We start from the raw sequence: 17012 nt of genomic DNA, 5'->3' as shown, positions 1-17012 counted from the left end.
TTTATACAGGTTTAATAAAAGGTCATATCAGGCTTATAAAACATATTACAGTGTTGACACAGAAAAAACATGGTTATGTATATTTGGTTTATAATGCATACTAGTTACTTACTAATATTATGTTCAAGCTGTAGAGTCCATGTATTGCATGCATTCTTTGTTTTGCATTTCTAAATATATATCCTAAATTCTATATGAAAGAAGTTACTGTGCATGCTGTACCACTTTAACGAAGTCTGGATGTTTTTATAACCCCTTGGAATTTAGAAATTTATATTCTTTTAATTTTAAATCCTAAAAATTAGTCAAACTCTACTATGAGCTAAATGCTTGTCAAATATTTTTAAATCCAAGTAATATGAACACAAATTCAATCAACTGGTTTTATCACTAACACTATTTCTAAAACAGGGGAAATGCAGTCCTTCCTAGTTAAACGGTATAAACCAGTTATTAGCTCAGAGTTGAATTGATGACTGCGTGATAAACCCATGAAAGTACTTTATCATAGTTACATTGAAAATGCTGCAATAAGCATGTTGGTTTCTAAAAGTGCTGGAGCAACATACATCTGGTAGAAGAGTGAAGAAATACTCCTGAAAGTTGAATATTGCTGTATGTATACATGCCCATGTTATAGGTTATCCATTCTATTTCTTACAAGTTTTAAAGTGATTTCAGAATCTTAAATAGTCACCACTGTGCTGCAGTTTGCAGAAGTACCAGGGCTTAGTGGAAAACTTGGAGCAATGAGGAAACTGAAGGAAGAAAGAATCAGAAATGGGAAGCAGGTAGGAAAGCAGGTGTGCGGTTGATCATATTAACAGCAAAGATTTTTGTATCTGACTAGAGGTGAGGGGTATAGGGATAGATGCTATGTTTGTGCCTCGATCTTTAGGGTTTAATCTGGCAAGTTTTAGGCACCTTAGGTGTTCTTACTCATGAGTAATCATGTTCATTTCAGTTGGACTACTCTGGTGAGGAAAGTCTGCAGGATTGGGTCCCCATTAACTGTTTCTCCCTGTGAGATGAGAGAAGGTTTCAGTGAATCTGAAGGAATTAAAAAAGATTAGATAAATAAACTGTACATAATTATTTCAAGGAAAATATGTTTATGTTGTTATCATATGCGTTATTTACTTTAACTTTCTCAACTCATGGAAAATGACTGCCTCTTGTCTTCATAGGTAATACTTAGTCCTGCCATGAGTGCAGGGGACTGGACTAGATGACCTCTCAAGATCCTTTCCAGTCCTATGATTCTATGATTTGTGTGGGTTAACTGAAATCATTTTAATTTATATTACATATCCTTTACTATTACATAGGAAGTTGAGATGAGCACATATAACTACACTGTCTTTCAAAAACTTTTACTATGATAGTTTTGTTCCCATTGATATAAAAGTATACAGAGGTCTATACTGTTTTCAATGTAGATGACAGTGAAAGTTGGAACTTGTCCTAGACATTTGCAGTTAACTGAATGTCAGTTATAGATAGATAAGTTATTTTTCATATTTTGCTGCCTCAAGCACATGTGGTGCAGCAAGTAGACACTGATAAATTAGAGCAATAGTGTCCAACCTTTTCAGCCTGAGGGGACTGTACTTTTGAGACAGATTCTCTTAGCATCACAAAAACAGAATCAACCTGCAGGTCCCCTGCTACGGATTTCCCCTCCCCCCACCAAAGGTGTAGAGCTAGTGTAACTAGCCTCTGTGCTTTCCTCTCCACAGCCCTGGCATAGGGGGAGTGACTGAGGGTATGTCTACACTACGGGATTATTCCGATTTTACATAAACCGGTTTTGTAAAACAGATTGTATAAAGTCGAGTGCACGCGGCCACACTAAGCACATTAATTTAGTGGTGTGCATCCATGTACCAAGGCTAGCTTCGATTTCTGGAGCCTTGCACTGTGGGTAGCGATCCCATAGTTCCCGCATTCTCCCCTGTCCATTGGAATTCTGGGTTGAGATCCCAATGCAGAAACAGTGTGGCGGGTGATTCTGGGTAAATGTCATCACTCAATCCTTCCTCCGTGAAAGCAACGGCAGGCAAGCATTTCGCGCCCTTTTTCCCTGGATTGCCCTGGCAGACGCCATAGCATGGCAACCATCGAGCCCGTTTTGCCTTGTCATTGTCACTGTATGTGTACTGGATGCTGCTGACAGATGCGGTACTGCAGTGCTACATAGCAGCATACATTTGCCTTTGCAAGGTAGCAGAGATGGTTACCATCCCTATTGCACCGTCTGCCATTGTAAAATGGTGATGAGATGACGGTTATCAGTCGTTTTGAACCGTCTGCTGCTGTCATGGGTGCTCCTGGCTGGCCTCACTGAGGTCGGCCGGGGGCGCATGGACAAAAATGGGAATGACTGCCCGCGTCATTCTCCTGTTATGTTTGTCTAAAAATTAGAGCAGTTTCCGCCTAGATATATGAGATCATAGTTACTAGGAAAACCGTAGTAGCACACAACCGCTCCGAGTCAGAGTCCCCAGATGATCCCATCAGAAATGATGATCTGCATGCCATTTCCTAGGGGGTCTTCTCCTACCACAACCCCATCTCGTTGCTTTTCCGCTCTCTTCTCGCATGATCTTCTCCTGGTCTAGTGGCAGTGTCCCCCATTGTGTGATGGAGTAAAAAGACAGAAATAAATATACACTGACTTAGTGAGTATAATAAATGATTGGGAGGAAGCTCTTCAGCTCTATGAAGTGCCAGCAGGACTATTATAGGGTGAGGGGGAGAGGAAGCACAGCCCTCTCGTCCGCTGGTTCTATGAATAATCTCAGGTCGTTACAGAATTCTTTCTTTAGTACATCGAAAGTGGGGGGCTGGGGGATTTAGATGCTCGAGCTCACAGGTTTGCTTATGATGAGGTGGTACGCAGCCGTTCTTACCAATCTGCCGGAATGACCTAGCGAGTCATTCCCCCATTTTTACCAGACAGGGCGGCCCCAGCTGACCTCTACACTGAGGCCAGCCAGGAGCATCTCACAGGATGATGAAGACGATGGATAACAGTCATCTTGTTAATATCCGTCTGCCACCTGGCAAGGAATGCCGGTGTTCAGACGCTTTGCAGTACCCATCTACGAGCAGGCATCAGTAGACATAGGGTGACATTTGAAAAGGTGAGAAACGTTTTTTTTCCCTTTTCCTTTTCGGGGAGGGAAGATCGTAAATTGACGACATATACTGAATACACCTTTGGAAATATTTTTGCCACCCTTCAGGCTGGGAGCTCAGCCAAGAATGCAAATGCCTTTTGCGGAAGAACTTGTGGGGACTCTTAGGGAATAACTGAGATCCTCAGTACCTGCCCGTTCCCTTCAGCGCCTTCCTCCTTCCAATGAGCCATTGGGCCATTTTGATATCTTTTGACTTTCCGTTAGAGCGCTGTCACAATAGCACTGTGATTGGACATCTGTATCCATACTGGAGATTTTTTTTTTTCTCAAAATGTTTTGGCATTTCGTCTTCTTCTGTAACGGAGGCTACTGATAGAAACAGATTTTGTCTCCCCATACAGGGCGATATCAATCCAGTTCTTCCTGTAACGGTCCAAGCTGATGAGCTCTTTTTGGATTTGGGACTGCATCACAGGCACCCACTCCGGCTTATCAGATGGCGCCACAATGATTGGGCAACAGGAAAAATGAGATTCAAAAGTTTGTGGGGCTAGTTTTGCCTGTCTACTCTGGCCCAGTTGCATTCAAGTTCAGATTGCTTTCCAGAGCAGTCACAATGGTGCACTGTGGGTACCACCTGGAGGCCTATACCGTCGATTTGCGGCCACGCTAACCCTAATCCGACATGGCAATACTGATTTCAGCGCTACTCCCCTTGTCGGGGAGGAGTACAGAAATCGGTTTAAAGAGCCCTTTATATAGCTATAAAGGGCTTTGTTGTGTGGATGGGTGCAGGGTTAATTTGGTTTAAACGCGTAGTGCAGACCAGGCCTGAGGCATGTTATGCTTCAAATAAACCACAGCTGACTCATGGTCGCTTAGGAACCACTGCCAGCTGGGATAAGCTAGAACAGCCTCTAGACTGCTCTAGTGGCAGAAAATCAGGGAACTGTAACTAGTGGTTGGTTCTTAGTTTCTCCACTTTCCCTCTTTTGTGGGGCTGTGTGGGGAAGGCACACCATTCTTTGCTAAGTGCTGCCCTAGGTTAAGGCAAAACAAGTTTTTGCTCCTATCTTACTTCCCCTGGGGCTCCCACAGTCCTTTAGAGAAGCAGACAGTGGAGCAGCCTGTGCACCGCTCCTCACTCCCCTGTGATCCAGCAGGATGTCTACAGGGGAGCTGCTGAGCAGTGGTAGCAAGAAAGGGGCAGCTGTTGCTCAGAGCCCTTTCAGATTACATCAGAATTGATCCTGAAACATCAAGAAAAAGTGGTGGGAGGCTGCTGGGAAGTAAGAACCCCTTACTACTTTCCAAGCTGATTCAAGTATTTCCGATTAAAATCACAGGCTCTGGCTCAGGAAACACATTTTCAATTCATAATCAAATAATTTTCTTTCTAGCACAGGGACCACAATTTAGAGTCTTGATATTCAAAAGTGGCCCTGGCCTACAGGTGTCACACCATGGAGCAAAAGAGAGTTTAAAAAAAGAAAAAGAAAAGTCTCTTGGTGAAAAATGTGATCTAAAACTTTAGAGAAAGAGAGATTGATAGAACTGAATTCTAGGGGTGTGTCTACACTACAAAATTAGGTTGATTTAATATGTCAGTTTTTTAGAAATCGATTTGATATAGTCGATTATGTCTCCATTAAGCGCGTTAAATTGGCAGTGTGCGTCCATGGTATCAAGGCTAGCGTTGACTTTCGGAGCATTGCACTGAGTAGCTATCGTACAGTTCCCGCAGTCTCCACCGCCCATTGGAATTCTGGGTTGAGCTCCCAATGCCTGAAGGGGCAAAAACATTGTCGCGGGTAGTTCTGGGTACATGTCGACACCCCCGCGCGCCCCCCCCCCTGAAAGCAACAGCAAAAAATCGTTTCTCACCTTTTTTCCTGGGTTACTCGTGCAGACGACATACCACGGCAAGCATGGAGCCCACTCAGCTCACTATAACCTTATGTCTCCTGGGTGCTGCTGTCAGACACGGTACTGCAGAGCTACACAGTAGCATCCCCTTGCCTTGCCTTGCCTTGCGGACGGCAGATGGTGCAATACGACTGCTAACTGTCGTCGTTGTCCCGTGGGTGCTCCTGGCTGACCTCGGTTAGGTTGGTCAGGGGCACCTGGACAAAAACGGGAATGACTCCAGGTCATTCTCTTCTTTAAGTTTCATCTGATGGAGATTAGTCCTGCCTGGAATATCATGCCAGCTGGAGGCTTCTGCCTGAGGCTGCTCTCCCAGTCGGCAGCACCGTGCAGTTGCACCCACCCCAGCCTACCCCTTGCTCCCATGGCTTATGAAACCTGGACAGTAATAAGGAGCAGTTCAACTATAGGCTGAGCAAGTGCAAAGTGGTGGTAGAATGTGCCTTTGGACATTTAAAAGCTCACTGGTGCAGTTTACTGACTTGGTTAGAGCTCAGCAAAACCAATATTCCCATCGTTATTACTGCTTGCTGTGTGCTCCACAATATCTGCGAGAGTAAGGGGGAGAGATTTGTGGCAGGGTGGGAGGTTGAGACAAATCGCCTGGCCGCTGATTACGCGCAGCCCAACAACAGGGCGGTTAGAAGAGCACAACAGGGCGCACTGTGCATCAGAGAAGCTTTGAAAACCAGTTTCATGACTGACCAGGCTATGGTGTGACACTTCTATTTGTTTCTTCTTGATGAAAACTCGCTCTCTTGGTTCACTCTACTTCCCTGTAAGCCAACTGAGACCTCCCTGCTTTTATCTCCACTTGCACAGGCAATAAAGTCATTGTTTCAAATTCATGCATTCTTTATTAATTCATCACACAAATGGGGGGATAACTGCCAAGGTAGCCTGGAGGGGTGAGGGAGGAGGGAAGCACAGGAGTGGGGTAGATGTAGAGGCACCCCCTAGAATGACATGCAGCTTATCATAGAAATGGCATGTCTGGGGCTCTGACTCGGAGTGTCCTTTTGCCTCTCTGGTTCTTTGGTAGTCTTACTTGAGCTCCTTAAGTTTCACGCAGCACTGCTGCAGGTCCCTGTTATAACCTCTGTCCTTCATGCCCTTGGAGATTTTTTTTCAAATATTCCGGCATTTCATCTTTTGGAACGGAGTTTGGATAGCACAGATTCGTCTCCCCATACAGCGATGAGATGCAGTACCTCCCATTTGGTCCATGCTGGAGCTCTTCTGCGATTCTGGGACTGGATGGTCACCTGTGCTGATCAGCTCGCTACGCTAGCCAAACAGGAAATGAAATTCAAAAGTTTGCAGGGCTTTTCCAGTCTACCTGGCCAGTGCATCTGAACTGAGAGTGCTGTCCAGATCAGTCACAATGGAGCACTCTGGGATAGCTCCCAGTGCTAATCCTGTCGTCAGGGAAGAGTACAGAATTAGATTTTAAGAGTCTTTTAAGTCAACAAAAATGGCTTCATCATGTGGATGGGTGCAGTGTTAAATGCTGCTAAATTCGACCTAAACTTGTAGTGTAAACCAGGGCTCAAAGTATATCTACACTGGCAGAGTTACATTGCTGGCAATTACATCACTGCTCAGAGAACGCTGAAGGGAAACCACTGTTGTGTTCACACTGTCAGCTGCCTTCGCAATAGCGTATTCGCACTTCTGGTACTTGCGTTGATATTCGGAGCGGTGCACTCTGGGCAGCTATCCCACAGAGCATCTCTTCCTCTTCTGCCGCTAAGAGTTGTGGAAAGGTGGAGGGGGGTGTGGGGCTTCCTGGGTCCATTCCCAATGCCCTGTGATGCATTGCTTCACATCCCAGCAATCCCTTTGCTTCCGTCCACATTTGGCGCCACCTTTCAACGGTTTGTGTACTGCACTCTCTGCGTCTTCATTCTGCAGGAATGGATCCAGCACTGTCGACCAATATGCTGCTCGCTCTCACTAACATATCATGCATGGCAGTGGAGTTATTCCTTAAACTACAAAGGCAAGAGGAGTTCAGCATTGATCTTGCCACGCATAGTAGTTATGACACGAGATTGTGGCATTCATGGAGAGGCTGACCATAGTGGAACGCCACTTTTGGGCTCTGGAAACGAGCACTGTGTGGTGCGATCACATCGTCATGCGCATTTGGGATGACTAGCAGTGGCTGCAGAACTTTTGGATGTGGAAAGCGATATTCATGGGACTGTGTGATGAGCTTGCCCCAGTCCTGTGGCACAAGGACACAAGAATGAGAGCTCCCCTGTCATTGGAGAAGCACGTGGCAATTGCACTGTGGAAGCTGGCTACCCCAGACTGCTACTGATCAGTTGCTAACCAGTTTGGAGTGGGAAAGTCGACTGTTGGACTCATGTTGACAGAAGTCTGCAGGGCCATTAGTTGCATCCTACTCTGAAAGACCATGACTCTGAGCAATGTGCGTGACATTGTGGTTGGCTTTGCACAAATGGGCTTTCCTAACTGTGGAGGGGTGATAGATGGCATGCATATTCCAATTCTGGCACCAGACCACTTAGCCACCGAGTACATTAATCAGAAGGGGGTATTTCTCTATGATTCTCCAGATGCTTATGGATCACTGTGGGTATTTTCTGGACATTACCACAGGCTAGTCTGGAAAGGTGCATGACACAGGTATCTTTTGGAATGCTGGCCTGTTCAGGAAGTTGTAAGCAGGGACTTTCTTCCTGGATCAGAAGATCACTGTAGGGGAAGTAGAAATGCCCGTTCTGATCCTGGGAGACCCTGTCTACTCCTTAATGCCATGGCTTATGAAGCCATACATGGGGAACCATGACAGCAGCAGGGAGTGGTTCAACAACAGGATGAGCAAGTGCAAAATGACTGAGTGTACTTTTGGCCGTTTAAAGGCTTGCTGGCGCTGCCTATATGGGAGGCCTATATGGGAGGCTGGACCTGATTGATGACTATATTCCCATGCTTATCATCGTGTGCTGTATGCTCCATAATATTTGTGAAGGGAAGGGTGAAAGCTTCACTCAGGGCTGGACTGCTGAGGCTCAGTGCCTAGAGGCTGAATTTGAACAGCCAGAGACCAGGGCTATTAGAGGAGTGCAGCGTGGGGCCATAAGGATCAGGGATGCCTTGAGGCAGCAATTTGAAGTTGAAAGCCACTAATATTTGTTGCTATGTTTGGGAGTGCAGTGCTTATAATGCCAGGTGGTGATTGTGATTGGTGCAAACGATGTACTGTGAAGGTTTAAGAAAATTGCCTGTTGCTTTGCAGGGCTCTGTTTGTTTGCTTTCAATTAATGGAATAAAGATTGCTTTCAAACAAAAACAATTCTTTTATTTAAAAACAACAACCAGAGGGGAGAGAGAAACAAAAAACACATCTGCACTATGGGGGAAGGGAGCATCCCAGGAGGAAGTGGGGTCCCAGGATGGTTAAAGATTTGTGTATATGCGGGTATCTCATGCAACCTTGTCCTTTGGAGTACAGTGCAGCGGGTACTTTACTTCAGCAGGGCTAAACTGCAGAGGGACGGGTGTTGAGGGCAGTGGGTACTGGGAGTCCGCAGGGCTGGACTGTGATATGGCAGGAGTGGAATGCAGCGGGTACAGACTGGAGCCAGGAGGTTGATAAGAGTCTGTTGGCGGTGTCTGGATGGCACATGGGAAACGTTTAAGAGCCTCTCCATGGCTGTGTTCTGGCGTGCCACATTCTCCTTTTGGTCCTTCTTCTCACTGTTCTGTCACTCCTTCAATTCTTGTTTTTGGCCACAGAGTGCATCATGACATCATGCAGAAAGTCCTCTTTAGTTTTTCGTGGCCACTTTCTAATTCTGTGCAGCTGTTCAGCTGGCAATAACAAAAAGGGAGGCTGGGCTCCTAAGGTCATATCTGTGAAGCCAAAATGCAACATTTTACAGAAGCAGTATTGTTTGCAACACAGAGACCACTGATTCGGTGATTTAAAACACAGCCACTATTCACATACCTGTCACTAACTGGCTGACCCCAAGCAAGCACATATGAGCCATGAGACCCCCAAAATAGTGAGTAACCGCAGGGGCAGGGGACGTCAGTGTTCCAGGACCATACTGTACACTGGGCACATGGTTCTTGGGGAGAGCCAGCACTGTGTGTGGGGTGGGGGCTTATAATCAATCCCCACATTTTCCCCAGGCTGTGTTCATTGTGGAAGATATCTCACTGCTGAGGGTGAGCAGGGAATCAAGAGAGGGTCTTCTACAAGACTGCCACTTCCACCCAGGCCCTTATGCGGCTTCCCTATGTGCAGCAATGGTCGCCCCCTCCTCTCCCTTCCCCCCCTCCTGCCCCGTGATGACAGAGTGGTGCAGGAAAGTTAGCCATAATGGGGCAAGAAACAAAGCAACTCTGCCAAAGAACCTGCTGCAGTAGATTGCCCAGTATCTCCATGAGAGTTTCATGGAGATTGCTGAGGTAAATTCCCCGTGAAGTTAAGCAGTCAATCAACACCCTGTTCCACTGCTCAGATTAAACATGTGGTGGTATGTACATCACACATACACAAGCCTACTTTCTGCAACCCCTTGCCTCCAACAACTTGCTTCAGTGATTCCCAAATCAAAACCACTTACCAGGGGCCTCCTCTCCTGTTTGTGCTTCGCCAAGCTTTGCCAGCTGTGTCTAACTAGTCTCCTCTGGGATAGAGAAGAGTTCTGGGCTGCATGCCTCTCTGACCTCTGAGTTGGCCTCTGCCTCTGGGTCCCCCCTCCCACTCCAGATCCTCGTCCAAAACTTCCTCCTCCTGGCTCGGTCCACTCTCGACTTGCACGTGAGCCACCAAAGTATCCACAGTGGACTATTCTCAGTGGAGGTGGAGTCACCACCGACTATCACGTCCAGCTCTTTGTAGAACCGCCAGCTTGTGGGCGCAGCACCAGAGCAGCAGTTTGTCTCTCATGCCTTGTGACAGGCATTCTGCAGCTCCTTCACTTTAACCCTGTACTGCAGTGTGTCCCGATCATGGCCCCTTTCTGTCATGCATCGTGAAATCTGTCTGTAAGTATCATATTTCCTATAGCTGGAGCACAACTGGGACTGGACAGCCTCCTTTCACCAAATGCTGATGAGGTCCAGCAGCTTGGCATTGCTCCAAGCAGGAGATCGCCTGGTCCATGGAGCAGGCATGTTCACCTGGAAAGATGCACTGAGACCACCGCACACATCACCGAGCAAACAGGAAGGGGACTTTCAAAATTCCCAAGGAATTTAAGGGGTGGGGCTCACAGTTGGTCACCTGAGGGCAGGGCAGTAGAGTTCAAATCGATGACCAGAGAAGCGAGAACGGGACACCTCCCAGAGGCCAATTGCAACTCTGTAATCGACTAGAGTGTCTACACTGACACCACAGCATTGTAGCCTCGGCACAGAAAGCTGTATGCTTCTCGTTGGGGTAGGTATTTTTTACTGTGCTGAAACTATGCCGTTTCTGTGCACTAAGTGGCTTGGCAGTGTGTACACCTTGGGAGTTACACTGCAGAAAGCTGCTTTACTGCACAGAAACTTGCCAGTGTAGACAAGGCCTAAGAAAATAATATTTAGTTTATTGCAAATTCCATGAGACCAGATTCCCTTTAGATTAGAGCAACCCCATTGAAGCCACTGGAGTTGCAGTGGTGTAACTGAGAGGTAAATTTGACCCATGTATATTAATGTTACTTTCATCAAAGCAAACTTTGAAAATTTGCACTTGATTTTACTAGAATGGTTTTTGCAGTGTTTTCCGTCTTCTCTGTATGTTACACTTGTTTTCGTTATTTTATGGCTTTTAGGTTTATCTGACAAAATTATTCCCATATGTTCTCTGAAACCTACAGTAAACTCTATTCACTGAAACAATTATGTATTGATACATACAGACTTGTTCTCCATCAACCAAGCACTCATGGAATCCAGCAGATATTGCTAGAGATTTTCTTTTTCAAAAACTATAAGCATTCCTTTTCCCATAGGAGTGAAGTAAACAAATGTGAGCTTTAGCAATTGACCTCTTCTTAGCAGAGGGGGAAACAGTTGACTAGCATCAAATGTCTTGAAACTTTGGCTTCCTACAGAAGGAATACAATAGCACCTGTCAGGAAGATCTTGTGTGATTTTAATTTTATTACGGAATTACTCCTGTTCAGTACGTAGCAAAAGAATCCATAATGTACAGTGAATCTATACTATACACACAAGAAGAAGGATAGAGAACCAAATTCTTCTTTAAAATTATACCTATTCAAATCCATTTCTATCTGCAAAATAAACAGGAAATACTACAATTTCAAAGCAAGAACACTATGACTGTGTTCTATGAGCATAAATACATAAAACTACGCTATGATATTTGGTAACATTAGATTCTGTGAAGGTGGTGAAATCAGTATGTGGGTGTTTTCTTTGTATAAGAAAAGGTTTAAAAAGACTTTTTAAAACTCTGTCCATTCTTGCAGTGTCATAATACAGTATGTTTCTGGGAATCAGCCAATGATGAGAACACTCCAAATCTAGGAATGCTGGTCTTGGGATACTTTCTGCAAATATGATGTAGGTTGACATAATTTGAATTTAGCTGGTAGCAAGTTAAAATGAATGTGTACTATGGCTGTCGATTAATCACAGTTAACTCACACAATTAACTAAAAAAAAATCACGATTGAAAAAAATTAATCATGATTAATTACAGTTTTAATCACAATGTTAAACAGAATACCATTTGAAATTTAGTAAATATTTTGGATGTTTTTCTACATTTTCAAATGTATTGATTTTAATTACAACACAGAATACAAAGTGTACAGTGCAGACCAACACATGTTCATTTTCATCATCTAAGTCAGATGTCACAAGCAGAAAGTTGATTTTATTTTTTGGTGGTTTGGGTTCTGTAGTTTCCTGCTTGGATCGTTATCGAGCAGAGAACTCATCAGCATGGACACGTCCTCTGGAATGGTGGTTTGAAGCATGAACGGATATATGAATCTTTAGTGCATCTGGCATGTAAATATCTTGCAATGCCGACTATAACAGTGCCATGTGAACAGTTGTTCTCACTTTCAGGTGACATTGTAGACAAGAAACAAGCAGCATTATCTCCTGCAAATGTAAACAAACTTGTTTGTCTGAGAGATTGGCTGAACAAGAAGTAGGACTAAGTGGACTTGTAGGCTCTAAAGTTTTACTTTGTTTTATTTTTGAATGTAGTTATTTTTTGTACATAACACCATATTTGTAAGTTGAACTTCAATGATAAATAGAGTGCACTACAGTACTTGCATTGTGAACTGAAAAATACTATTTTTCACTGCAAATATTGTTTTATTTTTATATAAATGTGAGCACTGTACACTTTGTATTCTGTGTTGTAATTGAAGTCAATATATTTGAAAATGTGGAAAACATCCAAAATGTTTATATAAATGGTATTCTGTTATTGTTTAACAGTGTGATAATCCCGATTAATATTTTTAATCACATGATTAATCACGATTAATGTTTTTAATCACTTGACAACCCTAATATGTATCATACACACCTTAACCATCCACACTTTTGAAGCATGTAACTAAGTCCTAGCTTTTACCTATGAATATTTAGCTCCCTTTGATTGTAACCACTCCTAGAAACTCTTAGGTCATGTCTCCTTCTGTTTACACATATCCCCTTATGCATGAATGAAAGTTCTTACAAAAGGCTCTGCAGCCACAACCACCACCATATTGGTTGACAGTTCCAAAAGAGTGATATGACCGTTCCCCTTTCTTCAAAGAAGTCTGACTTGGGAGGGATGATGGTACATTCTCTCTTACTATTCCCAAGTCCCCCACATCCAGTCACAGGGAAATGTTCTCTTGTCCTATCTCTGATTAAACCTCTTTCTAGTGTGGCAGCTCCACATGATGTAACCCCATCATTGTTATAGTTCTCTGTGGAGCTTTCACAGAGAAGAATCTAGAAAAGGATATGTGGAAGCCTGAAGTGTCCTCTCCTTCACCTGCCTCTCCCCCTTCTCACTCCTATGACATATGAGCTTCCCACTGCCATCCTCAGATCCACAGGATGTAACCATGGAGGTACCACATACTATTTTGCACTCCTTCCACTCTGGCCTAATCGGCCTTACTACTGAATTGGTCAGGTTGGGAAGAAGGGTTATCTGTATGGCACTAAGGGCCTGTACATACCTTACTCCTGCGTATAACAAGGGCAGTATTTGTCCATATACTGATACAAGTCTCTCAGCTCTGAGATGAATTTTGCCCTTTAAATGTTTACAAAAAGTTTCACAACAGTTACGCAACAATTCTTAGCTTCATCCTTAGAGTGGAATAAATACATTCTAGTTTGTCACTTGTTGCCAATTCTAAAGTTTATACTCAAAGGTAGCAATATGATCTCTTTACCCAGACAGGATTAGATTGATAAAGTACAGGACATTCTCTCTCTCCCGCCCCAAGTCTCTTTTTGCCATGGAAAACTTGAGTTCCCTTTCTCTTGTCCTAGTTTTAATCCCAGCTGAGACAGATTCTTCCTAATAACAGCTTATCCTAAAGAGCTGCCAATTTACATATAAGCAAAGTAGCTTTAACTACTTCTAGTGCATGGTCAGGATTAAAAATAGTGTGGACAATGTGGATTTCAACTGCTCGCCCTACTCCAGCTTTCTCTGGGTTTCTAATCTTTGGGAAAAAATATAGATTTGGTGGCAAAATATGCTATGCTACTTCTTTTTGTAAACTGTTTTATTGTTTATCTTTACACTTCAAAAGATCTAGCCAGGTTTTTTGGTCCAGACTGTAGTCGTCAGACTCAAACCAGTGCTACTTCAGGCACATAGAGGTAACTTTATTTTTGTCATGACTGTGATTTGATTTGATTTTTGTCAGTTGTATCTTGTCTTTGTTTATGCTATTTTTTAAATTTATCTTAACTTGTGCTTTGTGTCAGACATGATCTGATCAGCATTGGGGATGTATTGTATAAGGTACGTTTTGAAGGCCCAATTCAATGCCCTTATTCAAGCAAAACTTAGTCCAACATTTTGTTTGAGTAAAGATTGCAGTTCATGGCTCTGTCCAGGTCTTGGTATGAGGCTGTATGTTCCTGTATGTCTTCTGAAACATAACTGCAATGCATATTGAGTAGCTCATTTCACAGGAGAATCAATGATGAACACCTGTATTTCTGAGGGCAGAATGAAGCTTCCTGCAGTCCCCATTGGCCTGGGATGGCGAACCATGGCCAGCGGGAGCCATGGCCGGCCAAACCCGCTGATGTAGCAGGTAAACAAACTGGCCCAGCCCACCAGGGTGCTTACCCTGGTGAGCCACGTGCCGGAGGTTGCTGACCTCTGGTTTAGATGTTCATTTGCAGTATTATTTCTATAGTACTTTATTTGCAGTATTATCCTATTACTTTTATATTAAATATATCCTTTTAATATTTTAATATTCATCATTTGGAAAAAATGCAGAAACAAAAACCCAAGCCTAGAAAGAAAATCCTTTTGACAGGAGTTGTTTTAAAGAAGAAATAAGTTTATGGAAGCAGAGTTTTTGTAAAAGCTATCTGGAGAGAATTGTTTCTCCTGAAAGAAGGGTAATTTCTTAATTTATCCATGCGAAGGTCGTGTGTGTGCTGGAACAGCTCAGTCTATATCTGGTTACTGTGCAGCCAAATCTTCGTTTATTTTAAAGTTATGTGAAGAGCCAGGTTGTAGCTGCCCCTGAATGGGCATGGGGGTGGGAAGGATGAGCAGTTTCTAAACCTACCCACCCACCCCCGGCCACTCAGCAGTGGCCGAGGGATGTCAGCCTTGCTCCTTTGTAGCACTTTTTTTGGATGCTAGCTGACAAAAAGGGGATGGGAAGAGGTGGCTTGAGAGATAGGATCATGGCTTTGCTTTCCCTATGCACCACCCAGCGACAGCAGCCTGTATCATTCTGATCAGGAACCGTGGAAATGATCTGGGTCTTTATTACAACTTATAAGAATCTTGTCAGTTTCACTCTGCTGCTGATTTGACCAGCAATAAAGGCACTTATGATCCAGGAGAGAGGAGGACCTAAAAAAAACGGTGAAAGGGGGGAAAGGTATAGAGTGAAATAACAAATACCTTCTTTTCCCAAGCATCCAGGAACAGAGTAGTAGGATGGTAAGAAAGTATTCGCTTGATGCTCACAACAGCCTCTCAGCAACAGGAACATTGGGGCTGGCCCACAACATTTTGGCACCTGAGGCGGGGAGCTCAAATGATGCCCCCATACCCTCTTGCTTGGGCCAAAACTTTGAAAGGTCTCAATTCTGCCTTCTTCCTGTCCTGTTCCTCTCATGATACTGCTACCTATCCCAATAAAGGAGAACTAACAACTTAAAATGTCTTGTTCAAAAATTTTAAGTAACACTTAACTTTCAAATGCCTGAACAGCAAATGTGACTTTTCTTGTCTGCATAGTAAACACTGGCATTTTTATCTGTTTGAATAATCAAAGTGGTGCTTTCCGTGTCTTCTTGGCTGCAAAGATTTGAACTGCTTCCTGAAGGTCCACCAGTCTGGGCCAGCTCATGCTCTGTTGAGATGGTTGCAGGGCCAACCAGCCTCTCTTGTGTCATTGTGGAAGTGTAGATGTGTTTTTATTAACTTCAGCTTGGAGAAGCTGCGTTCTCCACTGGCAACTGTTACAGAAAGTGTTAGAAGTATGCGCAGAGCAACAAAAGCATTTGGAAAGAGGGTCATCTTATTTGTGCACATATATTGCAGAACAGCCTTTGAAGTTGATCCTGCTGAAATGTATCTTGAAAGGGCTTTAAGTTCATCACCTAAATCACTTGCATCAATATCACACGTGTCAACACCGTCTCTAGTGCCCTGCATTGCTGGTGTAGGTCTTCTTCAGGTATAGTGAGGAGTTTTGGAATATCATACAACATCCCAAATATACTGCCGTGTTCCTTGAGTTGCATGAAACTTTCTTCAACTGACTGTATTGCACAATCTAGCACCTGGTTAAAGAATTCAACTTTGAATTGTTGTTTGGGGTCTCTTATGGGATTATCTCGTGCCTCACAATCAAAATGTCATCTTCGGTGACTCTCTTGTATTCTTGAATGGGTGGGAAAATAGCTTCAGTGTGAAGTTCCTCTGCCAACTTCTGTACACTCTTCAGAACATTTTGAAATCCCTCATCTGACTGGTAAGACTGTAGGTATGACTTTGCTTTGTTCAATTGTTCCGTTGCTCCAGATATATCAAGGTCAACACCTTGGAGTCTCTTGCTTACAACATTTGTTTCAAACGGTATGTCATACCATAACACTAAGCCACACAGAAATTGGAAGTTATGTATTTTTCTGGTGACTCCATTTCCCTCTGCCACTGTTTTGCCACAAAGAGTTCCTATCATAGTATTATCCTCCATAATGGCAACTATGGCATCATCTATCTTCCCAATTTGATGTTTGATAGGCTTTATCGCCTATCCATTCAACTTTCCCATTGTGTGGCACTCAGTGGTTTCCGTGTCAGAGAGGATGTTCCCAGATGTTGCTTCAAAATTTGTCATTGATAAATTGATGCAGAGAAAAATATATAGATGCTTTGAATTACATTAAAAAATTCAGCAGCCTCACTAGAAGCTGATGCTGCATCACTGACCACCAAGTTCAATGGATGAGAACTCCATGGGACAAAAAAAGCTCGAGGGTTTAACTCTCAGATCCTTGTCTGCACTCCTCTGTTCTTTCCTCTCATGTTGGCACCATTATCGTAACCCTGACCTCTCATGTTTGCTATCGCAATTCCTGTATCTTCCAGTTTTTTAAAAAGCACATTTGTCATACTAGCTCCTGTAGTATCATCAATGTCAATAAATTCTAGAAAATGCTCTCTGACAGTCACCATTGCAGGGACATTTTCACTAGATTCTGTTG

General features: G+C 43.6%; 1 protein-coding gene across 2 annotated transcripts in view; it reads left to right on the top strand.

Annotated features, from left to right (window-relative positions):
- The window catches only part of VEGFC (vascular endothelial growth factor C), a 129044-nt gene that overhangs the window by 5182 nt on the left and 106850 nt on the right, over positions 1-17012 (top strand). The window lies entirely within an intron of this gene.

This window comes from Chelonoidis abingdonii, chromosome 5, assembly GCF_003597395.2.
Source record: "Chelonoidis abingdonii isolate Lonesome George chromosome 5, CheloAbing_2.0, whole genome shotgun sequence".
Lineage (NCBI taxonomy): Eukaryota > Metazoa > Chordata > Testudines > Testudinidae > Chelonoidis > Chelonoidis abingdonii.
Note: the sequence above shows the minus strand (reverse complement) of the source record. Positions and strands in the feature narration are given on the sequence as shown.